The sequence below is a fragment of the Silene latifolia genome, chromosome 9 (assembly GCF_048544455.1).
Source record: "Silene latifolia isolate original U9 population chromosome 9, ASM4854445v1, whole genome shotgun sequence".
In the NCBI taxonomy this organism is placed as follows: domain Eukaryota; kingdom Viridiplantae; phylum Streptophyta; class Magnoliopsida; order Caryophyllales; family Caryophyllaceae; genus Silene; species Silene latifolia.
Genome location: NC_133534.1, coordinates 207,035,227 through 207,047,642, shown reverse-complemented (window position 1 = coordinate 207,047,642; position 12,416 = coordinate 207,035,227). Strand labels below are relative to the sequence as shown.

At 42.7% G+C, this 12,416-nt stretch overlaps 1 non-coding gene across 1 annotated transcript; it reads left to right on the top strand.

The window, feature by feature from the left end:
* The first annotated feature begins 10,895 nt into the window (after window positions 1-10,895).
* Window positions 10,896-10,969, top strand: TRNAM-CAU (transfer RNA methionine (anticodon CAU)). Its single transcript has one exon. It is a non-coding gene; the product is annotated as a tRNA-Met (tRNA).
* The last annotated feature ends 1,447 nt before the right edge of the window (window positions 10,970-12,416 follow it).

Genomic DNA, 12,416 nt, shown 5'->3' with positions numbered 1-12,416 from the left:
TGATCCGCGATTACTAGCGCTAAGTTTCTTTAAACTTGTTCTGGAACTTCAAATCAAAAAATGCAAAAAGCAGAATACGGAAGAAAAGTGTTGATGAGTATTTACGTATAAATCTGTATTTACGAATCTGGGGTTTCAATCAATTCATAGGGTCTTGACAAGAAAAATGCCTATCACTGATAAAAAAGCCACATAAAAATAAAAAACAAAGATAAAAAATAGGAAAAGAGAATATTCAAAAGGGGATTGCCCTTTCTAACACATATTCAGTCGTACCGGCATGCCCCCACTGATTTCTTTTCAATCGGAGCCAGCGTTTACCGTGGGCACGATAACTGGTACACCAGAGGTGCGTCCTTCCCGGTCCTCTCGTACTAGGGCCCCGTTAGCGTGTTAATAACTAGAATGAAAAAAAAGGAAATGTCAACGCATCGGGGAAAAAGCGATTGATTTCTATTAATAGACCAGCTAAAGAACCAAACCATAGAGTACTTAGTACCGGTGCGACGGAAAGATATGTTTTTAGATCTCACATCTTTATCTTGGGTGTTCTTCTGTCGTGCGACCCGGCGGCTTATGTGCGACCTGTGGCCCACGCCTCCTATTTGTTCAGGGAGGGCGGTGTGAACTCTGATTCGATCCGGGTATTCAATCCCGCCGCTGAGGTGCTCAGTTGAATCCTTAACCTTGATAGGAAGATGGCTTTTTCAATAATTCGTGCATAAGGGAGAGTGGGCAGAAGGGAAGGAGGTCCTCATATGGAGTTCAAAATAAACATTAATACTTATTCCTGTAATTAGAAAATCATCATAGAAATCAATTAATTGTAGTAATAAACAATTGACATGATTAGTTATATTGAACTTAGGAAGCACTTCACCATCATCTGTGGTTAGTGGAAAAGCTGTCTTAGAAAGAGGTTTGATTATATTTTCATTCATTGATAATGACTTTGCCAGGTTCTAGGGGGGCTACTCTTCTTTTTTGTCGATCGAAGCAAGCTTCCCCGCATAGCAAGCAGCACTGAGAAGAGAAAGAAGAAGACAATTCCGTATTTGGTTTGCTTTCTTTTTCCAACAGGTAAATTGTATCTTTTTTAAGAGTATAGAGAGAGGCTATGCTAGACCGACGATTGACAAGACGGACTACGCTTGACCACGCTTCACCCGCTGGCACTTTTTTTTTAATTAACGTGAACCAAGATTATGCCTTTAGTATTCCTACGGGAAGTCAGATCTTCTACCCTTTATAGGAGAATCATGAACGTGTAAAAAGGAAGTGACTTTCTATGAGACCTGCATCATCCTTAATGGGCAGAACGTAAGTCAGCGGCCCTCCCTCGGTTCCAGCTGACGACGGTCTCTATGCGAGTTCAAATACGTCTTCCCTCCTTTACGGCTAAGCTAGGGAATCTCTCCCCTTCTGTCTAGATTGGCTGGAAGAGCTGACCTATGGATTGTGGTCCAATTACAAAAAATTCATGTTTCGTAATTTCATAATCCAAAATTTAGAGTTTTATTTTAATTTACTTTTGGATACAAATCACGAGAATGTATTATCACTCGACGAAAGGAGGACAGACTAAGCAAGTACGAGAAATTGGCAACCTTTCGAACTGCTGCTGAATCCATGGGCAGGCAAGAGACAACCTGGCGAACTGAAACATCTTACTAGCCAGAGGAAAAGAAAGCGTTTATAGGAGAATCATGAACGTGTAAAAAGGAAGTGACTTTCTATGAGACCTGCATCATCCTTAATGGGCAGAACGAAAGTCAGCGGCCCTTCCTCGGTTCCAGCTGACGACGGTCTCTATGCGAGTTCGAATCTCTTTACGCAACGAAATTTCTATAAGAGCTTAGCCAGCCCGTCTCTGCCTATTTGTTATCGAGTTGGCGGCGGAGAAAGACTCGGCATTCAGGCGAGCCGCCCGGTGGTGTGGTACGTAGTGGGAATCATGTGTTCGGGCAGGCAGACATTCCTTTTCGGACAGGCTGATTGATTGGTAGAACATGAGCCTAAGCATGAGTTAGAGTGCCAGGCCAGTTAGCCGTAAAACGACTTTATGTCCCAAAATCACCGGTTTGATTAAAAAAAGATTTTTATATTTTAATTTTCTTAGTGAAAATCGTCTGTCTCTCCACAGCTAGCATTCGCGCATCTGTTCAATGACAAAGTTGCGCCTCAGTCATAGGAAGTTCGAGCAAGCACGCAAGCAAGCTTCGTGGTCAAAAAGACCTTCTTCCAGTATCCCGGTTCACGACCCAAACACGCGCATCGGTCGTTTCTGTTTATGGAAAGCTGGAGAAAGGATCCTTTTTTAGGTCCTACCATTAGAGGTGCACGAAACGCGGCATTCAAGCAGCAAAAGAACCGCCCAAGCCCTCGCATATAAGAAGGAGACTCTCTACCAGAGGACAAGGGAATCATAATAACGACAAGAAAGTAAGAAAAAATCTTTTTAAGAATGATGAACCTAGTTGCTCTTTTTCGTAGTTCAGAGTCCAGTCTTACCAAAATTGGATTTCTTTTTCGTGCTTTCTTTCACACTCCAATTGGAGTTGTCGAGCTTTATAAAGAGAAGGGAACCAACCTGGCTAACGAACATCATCGTATGGCCCGGCTTCGCCTGCTTTTCTTTTATATGCTACACTAGCTCGAGAACTACTCTCCTGATTGAAGAATTTATGAGCGTACTTGAGCACAAATTTGGCACCAGATATCCGGAGGTGTGGAAAGAGCAGCTGTGAGAAACGGAAAAACCATCAAAAAACGACGATTGTTCGTGAAGGTTTCCACAGAAAGACCCTAAAAGAGTTCAATTACAAGAGCAAATGCGCGTCTTTAAGAAAATCTAAGACTGCAAGTCTTCTTTCTGCTTCTTTGGCGAGATAATACGCTATCTAATGGAAGACCCACCTGTGAACAAAAACAAAAGGAACAGCTACAGAGAAATTCAAAGGATAACCTCAAAGTGAAAGACACAAAAATTTACGGGTTTGGAGCAACTTTTTCACGTGAAATCTCGTCGATCGAATTTCTTGCTTTTTTGAAAAACTAGTTTTCAATATCCAGCATTGGTTGAAACAGGTGCAGCGAGTGAACTAAGATTTCAATAGATAAGGTCGAACTTACTTCCATTTGGGAATCAAAGAGAAAATAGATATTGAAAATGGCTTTTTTTATGCTGTGATTTGTAATTTAATAAAAGTTTTATCCTCTTTATGAGGAAGATAATAACCAATTTTTTAATGCGGAATCGACCCGAAGGGCCGGCCATATGTACCCCGGGAGACTCGGCCCGCAGAAATAGTCCTTCAAGACCAATTACGCGGGGGGGCGTGACTGGTCCTTGTCCCTGCCTACTCTTTATTCGCTTTTGCTTATTTTTAGCTTAAATTTTTTTTTAATATTATGTTTATGTAGGCGGAGTTAGGTCCTTTTTGGGCGGACGGCTGTAGGGGTTGACTCCCTTTTCTTTTGTACTCTTTCGGCCCAGTTGGCTTGTAATCTTTTCTTTTGTACCAAACCGGTTGTACCTGTGATGGGGGGCGGCAGTCAACCATCCACTCTCGAGATTCATATTGATCAATCGATCTCCGCGTCCTTCCAGTTCGCTAAGTAGACTCACTCTACCGAAAGGTTAGGAGACGAAACGAGCAGGCAAAACAAAGATGCGAAACCACTCCTGACCTAAAATGCCCCCTTGCTTTTCAGAAAGCGGAGCAGGGCCAATTTCTCGTACTTGCTTAGTCTGTCAAAAAAGCGGGCGCATGGGAGAGTCCTTAGGCTTTAGGCTTTCTTTCCTTCTTTTGTTGTTGGAATTGGAGGTTAAGAGCCGCGTTTAGCTGTCCTTAGCTTACGACCTTCAACAGGACTTGCCCTCAAGCTTTTCTTGGACGCAAACGGCTGATGCGCACGTTTCACCCGTAAGTGCGAACTCCTCTAGCTTAACTCGTAAGGAAAGAGCGTCACTTATATCTTAATCTTCAAGCCATGTTAGTGAGCGGAAGAGATTAGGGAAGGCGACTCTGTGCTTGTGACGCGTGCATGTGGTGGAACGAGATTCCTTTGATCGAGCATAATGATTAGGCTGGGCATGTGCATATTCCTTTGCATGCGAGTAGTTTGAAAGGCGAGAATCGCTCGTAACGTTTAACGCTAAGAGTGAAGCGAGTTCAGTCTTCCTTACTTCTCCTACTAGGGCTTCTTCACCGGCTTCATGAGAATATATTGTAAATAAATTACAAACCTAAGTGATTAAATGAGAAAGCAAGCCTTATCTTTCTTATCTTGTCTTGAAGGTAGGTCCGGGATTAGACAAGGAAAGAAAAATCTTCCCGGTGGTATCGAAAACTATAGGAGGCTGTATTGGCGAGATCCAACGGTAACCAGCTGCCTAAAAGAAAAACCGCCTGGAAGTCCGAGGACCTTTAGTCTTTGTACCCTACCCCGAACCGGCGTGACCTTCGCGCCAAGCAAGACCGCCCTTGTCCCTTTCTCTTATATTATTACAACCTTCTTCTTTGCTTTGTTTCAAAAGAGTCTAAGGCAAAGAATAAGTGGTTCGTATGCCTACTTTACCTACTTGACGAAAGGGAACGAACTTTGTTTCGTTTCCGGGGGATAAAGGATTTGCAGTCCTCCGCCTTACCACTCGGCCATGCCGCCAAAACAAAATATATTATATATGAAAAGATTTCCTTTTGTATTGTACTTGCGTTTTGAATCCCATTTCCTTAATTCCCTTCCTACTAACAAATAGCTTTTTTTCCATACCCCTAAAAAATACGGACTTTCAAAAAAATAAAAAGTCATTAGAAATTGGAAACAGGACGCACGGTCAGAGGCCGCAGCGGGGGTGTTGCTGCGTCTTGAAATCCTAATTGCCACGGTTCCGCTGCATCACAAGGAGCAATTGTGAATTTGAGTTGTTCTGCCGGATCGGTCGCTCAAGATCTTTGGTCTCTACCCGGACCCGATGGAAAAAAGGGGATCACTTCTTATGGACTCGTTGAGAATGATTCCGACCGCTATTAGATAGTAGATAGATTCCGGCGGCCGGCATAGATCTCATGAGACCCGCCCACTATTACTACGAAAAAAGAGCCCTGCCCTTTTCCTTCGCTACTAGGAGAGTAAGCAACTTCTATTAGCGCCGGACCTTGTAAATAAATTTCAAATAATGTCCAAGTAAGAAATGCCCGACTTTCCTTTGGGTCCCCATTCCAAGATGAGCCCCACGCCTCACTTGCCCATACTGCTCCTGAAAGAAGCCCTAATTTAAAAATTTTAATCTAGTAGGAGAAAGAAGAAAAATTAACTTTATTTTTGACACGTTCTGGCTGACGGGTGCTGAACCCCCCTTCCCTCTCCTTACAGTCGAGTCATTCGCTTCGCCCCTCTCCTTTATAGTGGAGCCAAGTTTCTTTTCATGATCCGTGCCATCGCTTCAAGCCAAGTGCCAGCATCATCTCTTTCCCGAGAGAATTCTCCCTTTGATGCCTGATTTGCGGGCGAGCCAGCCCAACCTTCCCCTCTAAACCTTGGAAACGAGCCCAACATGTCGTCGTCAACAAGCTCTAATCTCGCTCCAAAACAAAACCTTAGAACCCGATTTATTTATATAAAAATGAACCCTCTTTTGGGGCGATAATGATGGTGTTTTTCTAAAATCAAACTTTGATGTTCAGCATCTTGAACCCTTCCCGAAAGGAAGAACGTGAAATTCTTTTTCCTTTTCGCAAAGAAAATGAAAAGCAGCGAGCGCCGGAGGTTGGCTTCTAAAGAAAAAATCCAAAAGTGGAATTTCCACAAAAAGAACGAAAGCCGTTAATAGGCTCTGAAATAGAGTTTTGCTACAGATGATACACGAGGAATCTTTTTATGGCGGTTTTTCCTTCTAATGACCGGCATATCTATGATTCTTTTCTCTCAGATGAAGCAGCAGGCATCGGTCCGTAGAACCCCAACTGGGCCGAAAGAGTACAAAAGAAAAGGGAGTCAACCCCTACGGCCGTCCGCCCAGAGTTAAGTAGCTGGCTTTGGGCTTGGGCCCGGGCCTGGGTTCTGTTTCAAAGACTTGGCTGTTGGGATAGAATCCTTTCCCATAAATAAGTAGCGGGTTTGGCTTGAAACACTTGACCCGGCTCACTCGTAGGGGTCTGGACCCCCACAAAGGGGGAGGGAGTCGACTGAACATCTCAGCCATTGGCGGGAATTTCGCCCACATCCGATCCCCAATTCTTCTTCACCCCGGATGATCGTGTTGAGTGAATTGTGACCTCGTACGATCGTGTCGGGTGATCAAGAGCGCCACTTACTTGATGTCTAGCTTTCCAACTGGTAGACGCTTTCTTTTCCCCCAGACGCTTTCTTTTCCCCCAGACGAAGAAAGAAGTCAGTAGATTCTTCCTAAGAACCGGAGGCGAAGCGCTATGCCGGGGCGGGGGGACGAGAAAAGAAAGGGCTCCGAAGAGAGAAATTGAGGTCAGTACCTGCGGGATTATTAACAGTTCCTTTTTTAGAGAATGTTAATAAATTCCAAAATCCATTTCGAAGCAGCGATTTTCATGAAGGATAAAACCTCTCCTAAAATGGCATGGTTGGAGCAGCAAACTCGGATTCGGCAAGAATCTCATTTTTTGGTAGTACGAAGAGGGAATTGGCCCAAAAATTGGATAGGGGTCAAGACGCAGTCGGGCGCCGGCGGCTGACTCAAGTGCCCCCCGAACCGCGCGAAATGGTCGCCTATTACACGGCCTCAAAGTGAAAGACACAAAAATTTACGGGTTTGGAGCAACTTTTTCACGTGAAATCTCGTCGATCGAATTTCTTGCTTTTTTGAAAAACTAGTTTTCAATATCCGGCATTGGTTGAAACAGGTGCAGCGTGAACTTGGTTCGTTCAATTCTTAGGGAGAAGAAGGATCCACTGGGAATGAATGGGCAGACTGAAGTAGTATCTTCATTAGCCGGAAGGAATGAGGCTGGGCCGTCTTCTCGGGGGGCGTGACCATTTATGAACCGCTAAAGGATTTATTTTTCGAAACCCTATCGCTAAACTAAGGTCCGTGGACGAGAAATCAAAAAATACAAAAAAGAAATAAAAGAATTCTCGAACTCCAGAAAATGCCAACTGCTGGTGCAGATGAATTGAATCAAGAGTCAAGGAAGAACAAAAAAAGGCACTCGATTTGGCCAACTCTTAGTGAAAATCAGGTTATGTCAGAAAATACCGGGTTTGTTTAACTTTTTTTCGTAGAAAAATCCAGAGAAAGTGCCGAGGTTGGCCTCAAAAAGAGACTTTCGGGGGCAGATCCGCGGGTTGGTTGGTCCAGAAAGTCAAAGTTATGGGAGAAGCGTTAATCTGAATCCTCCTAAAATTCAAAACAGGATCGAATTGCCTTTCACGCTCCAAATTTATATTTATTATGATTCAATCAATCTTTCTTAGAAGCTCTTTTTGATAAGCTTCCTCTTCCTCTGGCTCTACGCTTAACAACACAAGATCATGTTGTTCATTGGGAATTGAAGAGGGGAGAACGAGCAGACATCGAACGATTGATTTAAATTTCTTGTTATCGTGGAATTCGTCATCAAGATGGATTGTCCGATAGGAGCCCTGTCCCGAGATGACATTAAGGTAGTTGGAAAGGAAGTAGGCAAAAGATAGAACCAATTTAACAGATGAAAGGTATGCTGGAGCTAGAAGAGAAGCCCATTGGAATTCATCATATTTTTTGCCATGCCAAGCGAAATCACCGAGGAAATGAAAAAGTCACATTCGAGAAGTACTTTTTACCTATTTGTTACAGATCCAAAAATAACCCCTCCCCCGGATTATAATTATTTCCGGTTCTGAGACACAGTAAAATTTAATCAATATAACAGATAAGTCCCCCAAAATAAAAAAATTTTTAGAGGGAGGGGTCAAACTTCAACTTCTTGAATGAATTGAAAAAAAAAATGGAATTGACTTGGAAAGCTGACTCCTTGTTCTAAGACCCACAAGCGAGGAAGGGCCCTCCCAGTTGGCGGATAGTTTGCCCCTCGCCTGGCGCCATTCCCCGACCTAGCAGCAGACGGGCGGGCCGTGCCTGAATTCAGACCATACTTTTCTTTGTTTGAGCTATTCCCACGCCTTTGAGAAAGCAGGAAACGTGTTGTATTTAGCTCGAGAAAGGTACCCCCCTACGTGAGATCAGAGATCTCTGTTTATGAGAAAGAAAACCTTGCAGGAAGGATGAAACCTGCTTTAATAGGTATACCCTCTCTCATTCTTTCTTTTTTTGTATTTCAGCTGGGCGGGAATCTCTTTTTATGTTAGCTAGCGGGGGCGGGCTTTCCTATGGTAGTCCTGCTGCGGCCTCTGACCGTGCTCGAATCGGAGATGCTGACGGGGCGGGAATCGGAGTGGGGGACCTCTCTACCGCCTATGTCTATCTCCTGTCAAGTATGCTTTCCAGACATAGACTACGTACAGGGTAGTACTCTTGGAATAAAGCTGCGTTTTGTGCACCTATAATGGTATGACCCCAAGAAGGGTCTGTCCTCACGCTTTCAGTAAAAATAAATGACCAACGACCAAAGGCAGCACCTTCTGATTTCATAATAAAAAATGGAAAATTGGCTATGGAGATTCCGTGCGGTCAGAAATTAATAGAGACACGCAGGGGTTCGATAGTAAAGTCGTTTCGATCCAATCCATTCTTGGGGTCACGGAAAAAGAGACTCTCGCGGGTCGGAAGGCGGCGGGGGGATAAAACGTTCTTTCAAAATGGACTATTTGTCCCTCTGTTAGAGGTGTTCCAGAAATGTCTGTGATCGAGTCAATAGTTCTACGAACGAGCTCCACTCGCTCCTTTCACTCGCTGCACCTGTTTCAGCTCGCCTTCTTGTTATAAAAAAGTTGGTCTAATCGGGCGGTCCTTACCCCGGAACGTCGAATGAAATAAGTGGCCGGGTTCTCCGCTAAAATTATAAATTCCATTAAAATTTGAAAAAATTGAATTTATTGGTATAACCCATGGTTTCATTTTATATGCATTATAAAGCAATAAAAATTTTGGGAAAAGCAAAAATTCCACTGACTGGACGGCTAGGTTGATTGGATCGTTGGGTCCCGTCTCGTCTACTTAATATGCCTATGCGCGTGACTTTAACTCAGGCTTCGCGTTTTTCCGCTGTGTGTTTGTGTGCTCTTATGAGCAGGCTCGAGAAAATCCCGATATCTATATTATGCTCGTTAGCATCAAAAATAACGACACGTTTAGCTTTTCTTGAGCGAATTTGATGATCCGTTGGTACATCGGGTTCCTGTGAGAGCAGAATGCGCATCAGGACTCTTTGAACACTTGTTTTGTTGACTGTGTCAGTGTAGTAGCAATCGTCTCTGGATATAAATGGATACATGTAGATCCTAGCGCCAAGCCCCGTCAGTACATACGGACCGGGAGGAACAAACTGACTGCCCTAGCTTTTATCCCTCTTTTTTCCGATCCAGTTCCTCCACCACTGCGAACCCCGGTTAGATTCAGGCCATCTCGGGAAATGAAATGAGAATAAAAACCTTCCGGAATTTAATCGCTAGCAGTTTTCCCCGTTTTACTTTATAAGAATGGGATTCTAAAATTAGCGGAAAAGTCGAGACCTAACAAAAGAAGTAAACCTGAAGTGTTGCGAAAGACTGGGAGGTCTATTCCTTACATAAAGAGAAAATCCGCGCGAACCCTCACTATCGGAACAGAGAGGGTGAGACCGAGATATCTATTTTTTTCATTGTTCCCAGGGATTTTTGGTGTAATCTGCTTCCATACTGCAAACAGTCAAATATGAACCTTGTCGCTCTTCTTTCTTTCCTCGCGGGCAGGAAGCACACCAGCAGCGACTTAGCTCGAACTTAGCGTGAACTTAACTCAACTTGTCTTAAGGCACTTGCTTGCTCCTCGCCTGTGCTCGGGTCGGTTGCGGCTTCGTTAGATTCAGGCAAAATTTTTGAAATGATACCTTTATTTCCATGTCTTCCGGCGCTAATAGTTGTAAAATTTCCAATCAGCACTTTAGTAACGAAAATCACGGGTTTAGTCAAAAGTGACACTGATTTTGTGATTTTTTTAGGGAAAATTACTTAGTAACGAAAATCACGGGGTTTTACTAACTCAACAATTTTAAAATTAAAAGACGACACCAAAGTAATTGCACTTTCCTTACTTTGTTATGTTTCCGACGTAACTCTCATCAACTAGTATCGAATATTTAGATTTTTTTAATAGCAATATTTATTTAATTTTAAATTTTTAAATTAAATAAAAAAATCGATGAATAAAATAATATTAAGAGTTCTATTTTGAATGTTTGGAATCCATATTATGCAAGGAGACATTGCTTTTGCTAATTTCATTGAGAGGAATCAGCAAAGAAAAGAAAAACAGGTAAATTAATGTGTATTTGAAAGTCTTTCTCTTTTTAATTCTTTTTTTATTAAGAAAAAAGTGCAATCAAAGAAATACAAAATGAACTTAATTTAATATTAAAAAAAAAGAAAGAATAATTAGAATAAAAATATAAACATCAGAGATTAAAAAGACAACTTCAAGTACTTAGAATTGAGATATGTTACCAACGATAAATATATATTCTTATTTTCATTAAATACAGCAGTGACTATCGAAATAGAGATATATGATATTAAATTTTTATGTTATTTTATTCTTATAATATGATAGTATAGTACTTATTGGAGGTAGTGTGTTGGCGCATATCAGGATTTGGGGAATATATAGGTAGATTGTGTGGAATAGACTTGAACATTTAGTTCAGAGGGCTAGACAACTTCCTCGTCGAAAAGGGGTACAAACAAAAAGTATTCGTCCATTCGTTCCCAGTTCTTTTCTTCAGCGCGGGGTAGAGCAGCTTGGTAGCTCGCAAGGCTCATAACCTTGAGGTCACGGGTTAAAATCCTGTCTCCGCGCCCTTTTCCCGTGGAAAATCATACAGTTACCTCACGGGGAGTTAGCCGCACCCACGAATGATATAAATACTACTGTTGCTTTAACTTTACTCACATCAGCTCTTGGGTGGGGTGGCCCATTCCATCCCCCTTTTTTTTCTTTTGTTTGAAGCGGGCCCCGCGCAAGTGTGTCTGCACCCCCCTGAGTGGACGAGAAAGAAAGGATTTCTCGGAGACTTCCTTCGTTCCAGACCCAGGAGTCCACTTTCCCGTATGAGCATTCGGTACACAGAGAAAGCTTTTTTATGCTCCATCTTTTTCATTTGAAAGTGTATAGGATCATAATTAAGCTTCTTAACCTCTGGAAATGCGTCAACTTCTGCTTCAAAAAGCTCCTCCACTCGCTCCTTTCACTCGCTGCACCTGTTTCAACCAATGCCGGACCCCCTTTCTCTTCCCTATGCAATGGATTCCCTTTAGGGTCTTGGGCTAGCTTGGAAAGACTCCTCTAGGCATCCAGGTAGCGCACTAAATGTAGTAAGAGTATGATAGAATATTCATATTGTCCTCTGACAGAAATATAACTTAAAAAATTTTATTTTGATTCAATCATCTCTTTCTCGACTTGTCTACTTTTTTTTGGGTGGCCCGAGATCAGAGGGTATGGCTGGTGGTTAAGGAGGAACGTTTTGGCTCTTATATCTCCGTAGTTGGGATTTGTTGTTTCTTCGTGATCACGACTGGAGTGGGAGAGTCAGAGTCGAAAAGAGGATTCCTCACTTCTTTCTCTCATTCAAAACCGTGCATGAGACTTTCATCTCGCACGGCCTCCTTCTCCGCCTAAGAAAAGCCCAAGTGCATGCCTGCCCTCTCAAGTCAAGTGTCAACAAAAAGTATTCGTCCATTCGTTCCCAGCATTTCCTCCTTCATTATGTTAACTAATTTCTTAAATTCTTTTTTAGTTTAATGACAGTTCATCAAAACAATTGTCCAAGATTGCTAGATCGAGCACGCGACTGGGCCCTGGCGGTTGAGTGAGCCCCCCTCCCGAAGAACTGGACTAAAGGACTAGCTTCCTATAACCGAGGTTGATTATTTAAACTTCTTTATAGGGCTACGTGATGATTTTACTGAAAAAGACAGAAGTCGCGGTATTTATTTCACTCAATCTTGGGTTTCTACACCAGGTGTTCTGCCCGTTGCTTCGGGAGGTATTCACGTTTGGCATATGCCCGCTCTAACCGAGGTTTAGGGATAGGAAGTTAAAGCTGGCTCGTAACAGCCTACTCGTGTCTTATTATAAAGCAAAGCACCTACACTCGCATATTAAGTAAGAAAAAGAGCAAAGAGCAGAGGAGTTCCACTCTTATTATAAAGCTCGGAAGATGATACAGCTCCAGCTGCTGGTGAGCAAGATAATTTTAATGTTAGATGTTAGAACACAGGTGTAAAGAAAAGAGAGGGTGTTT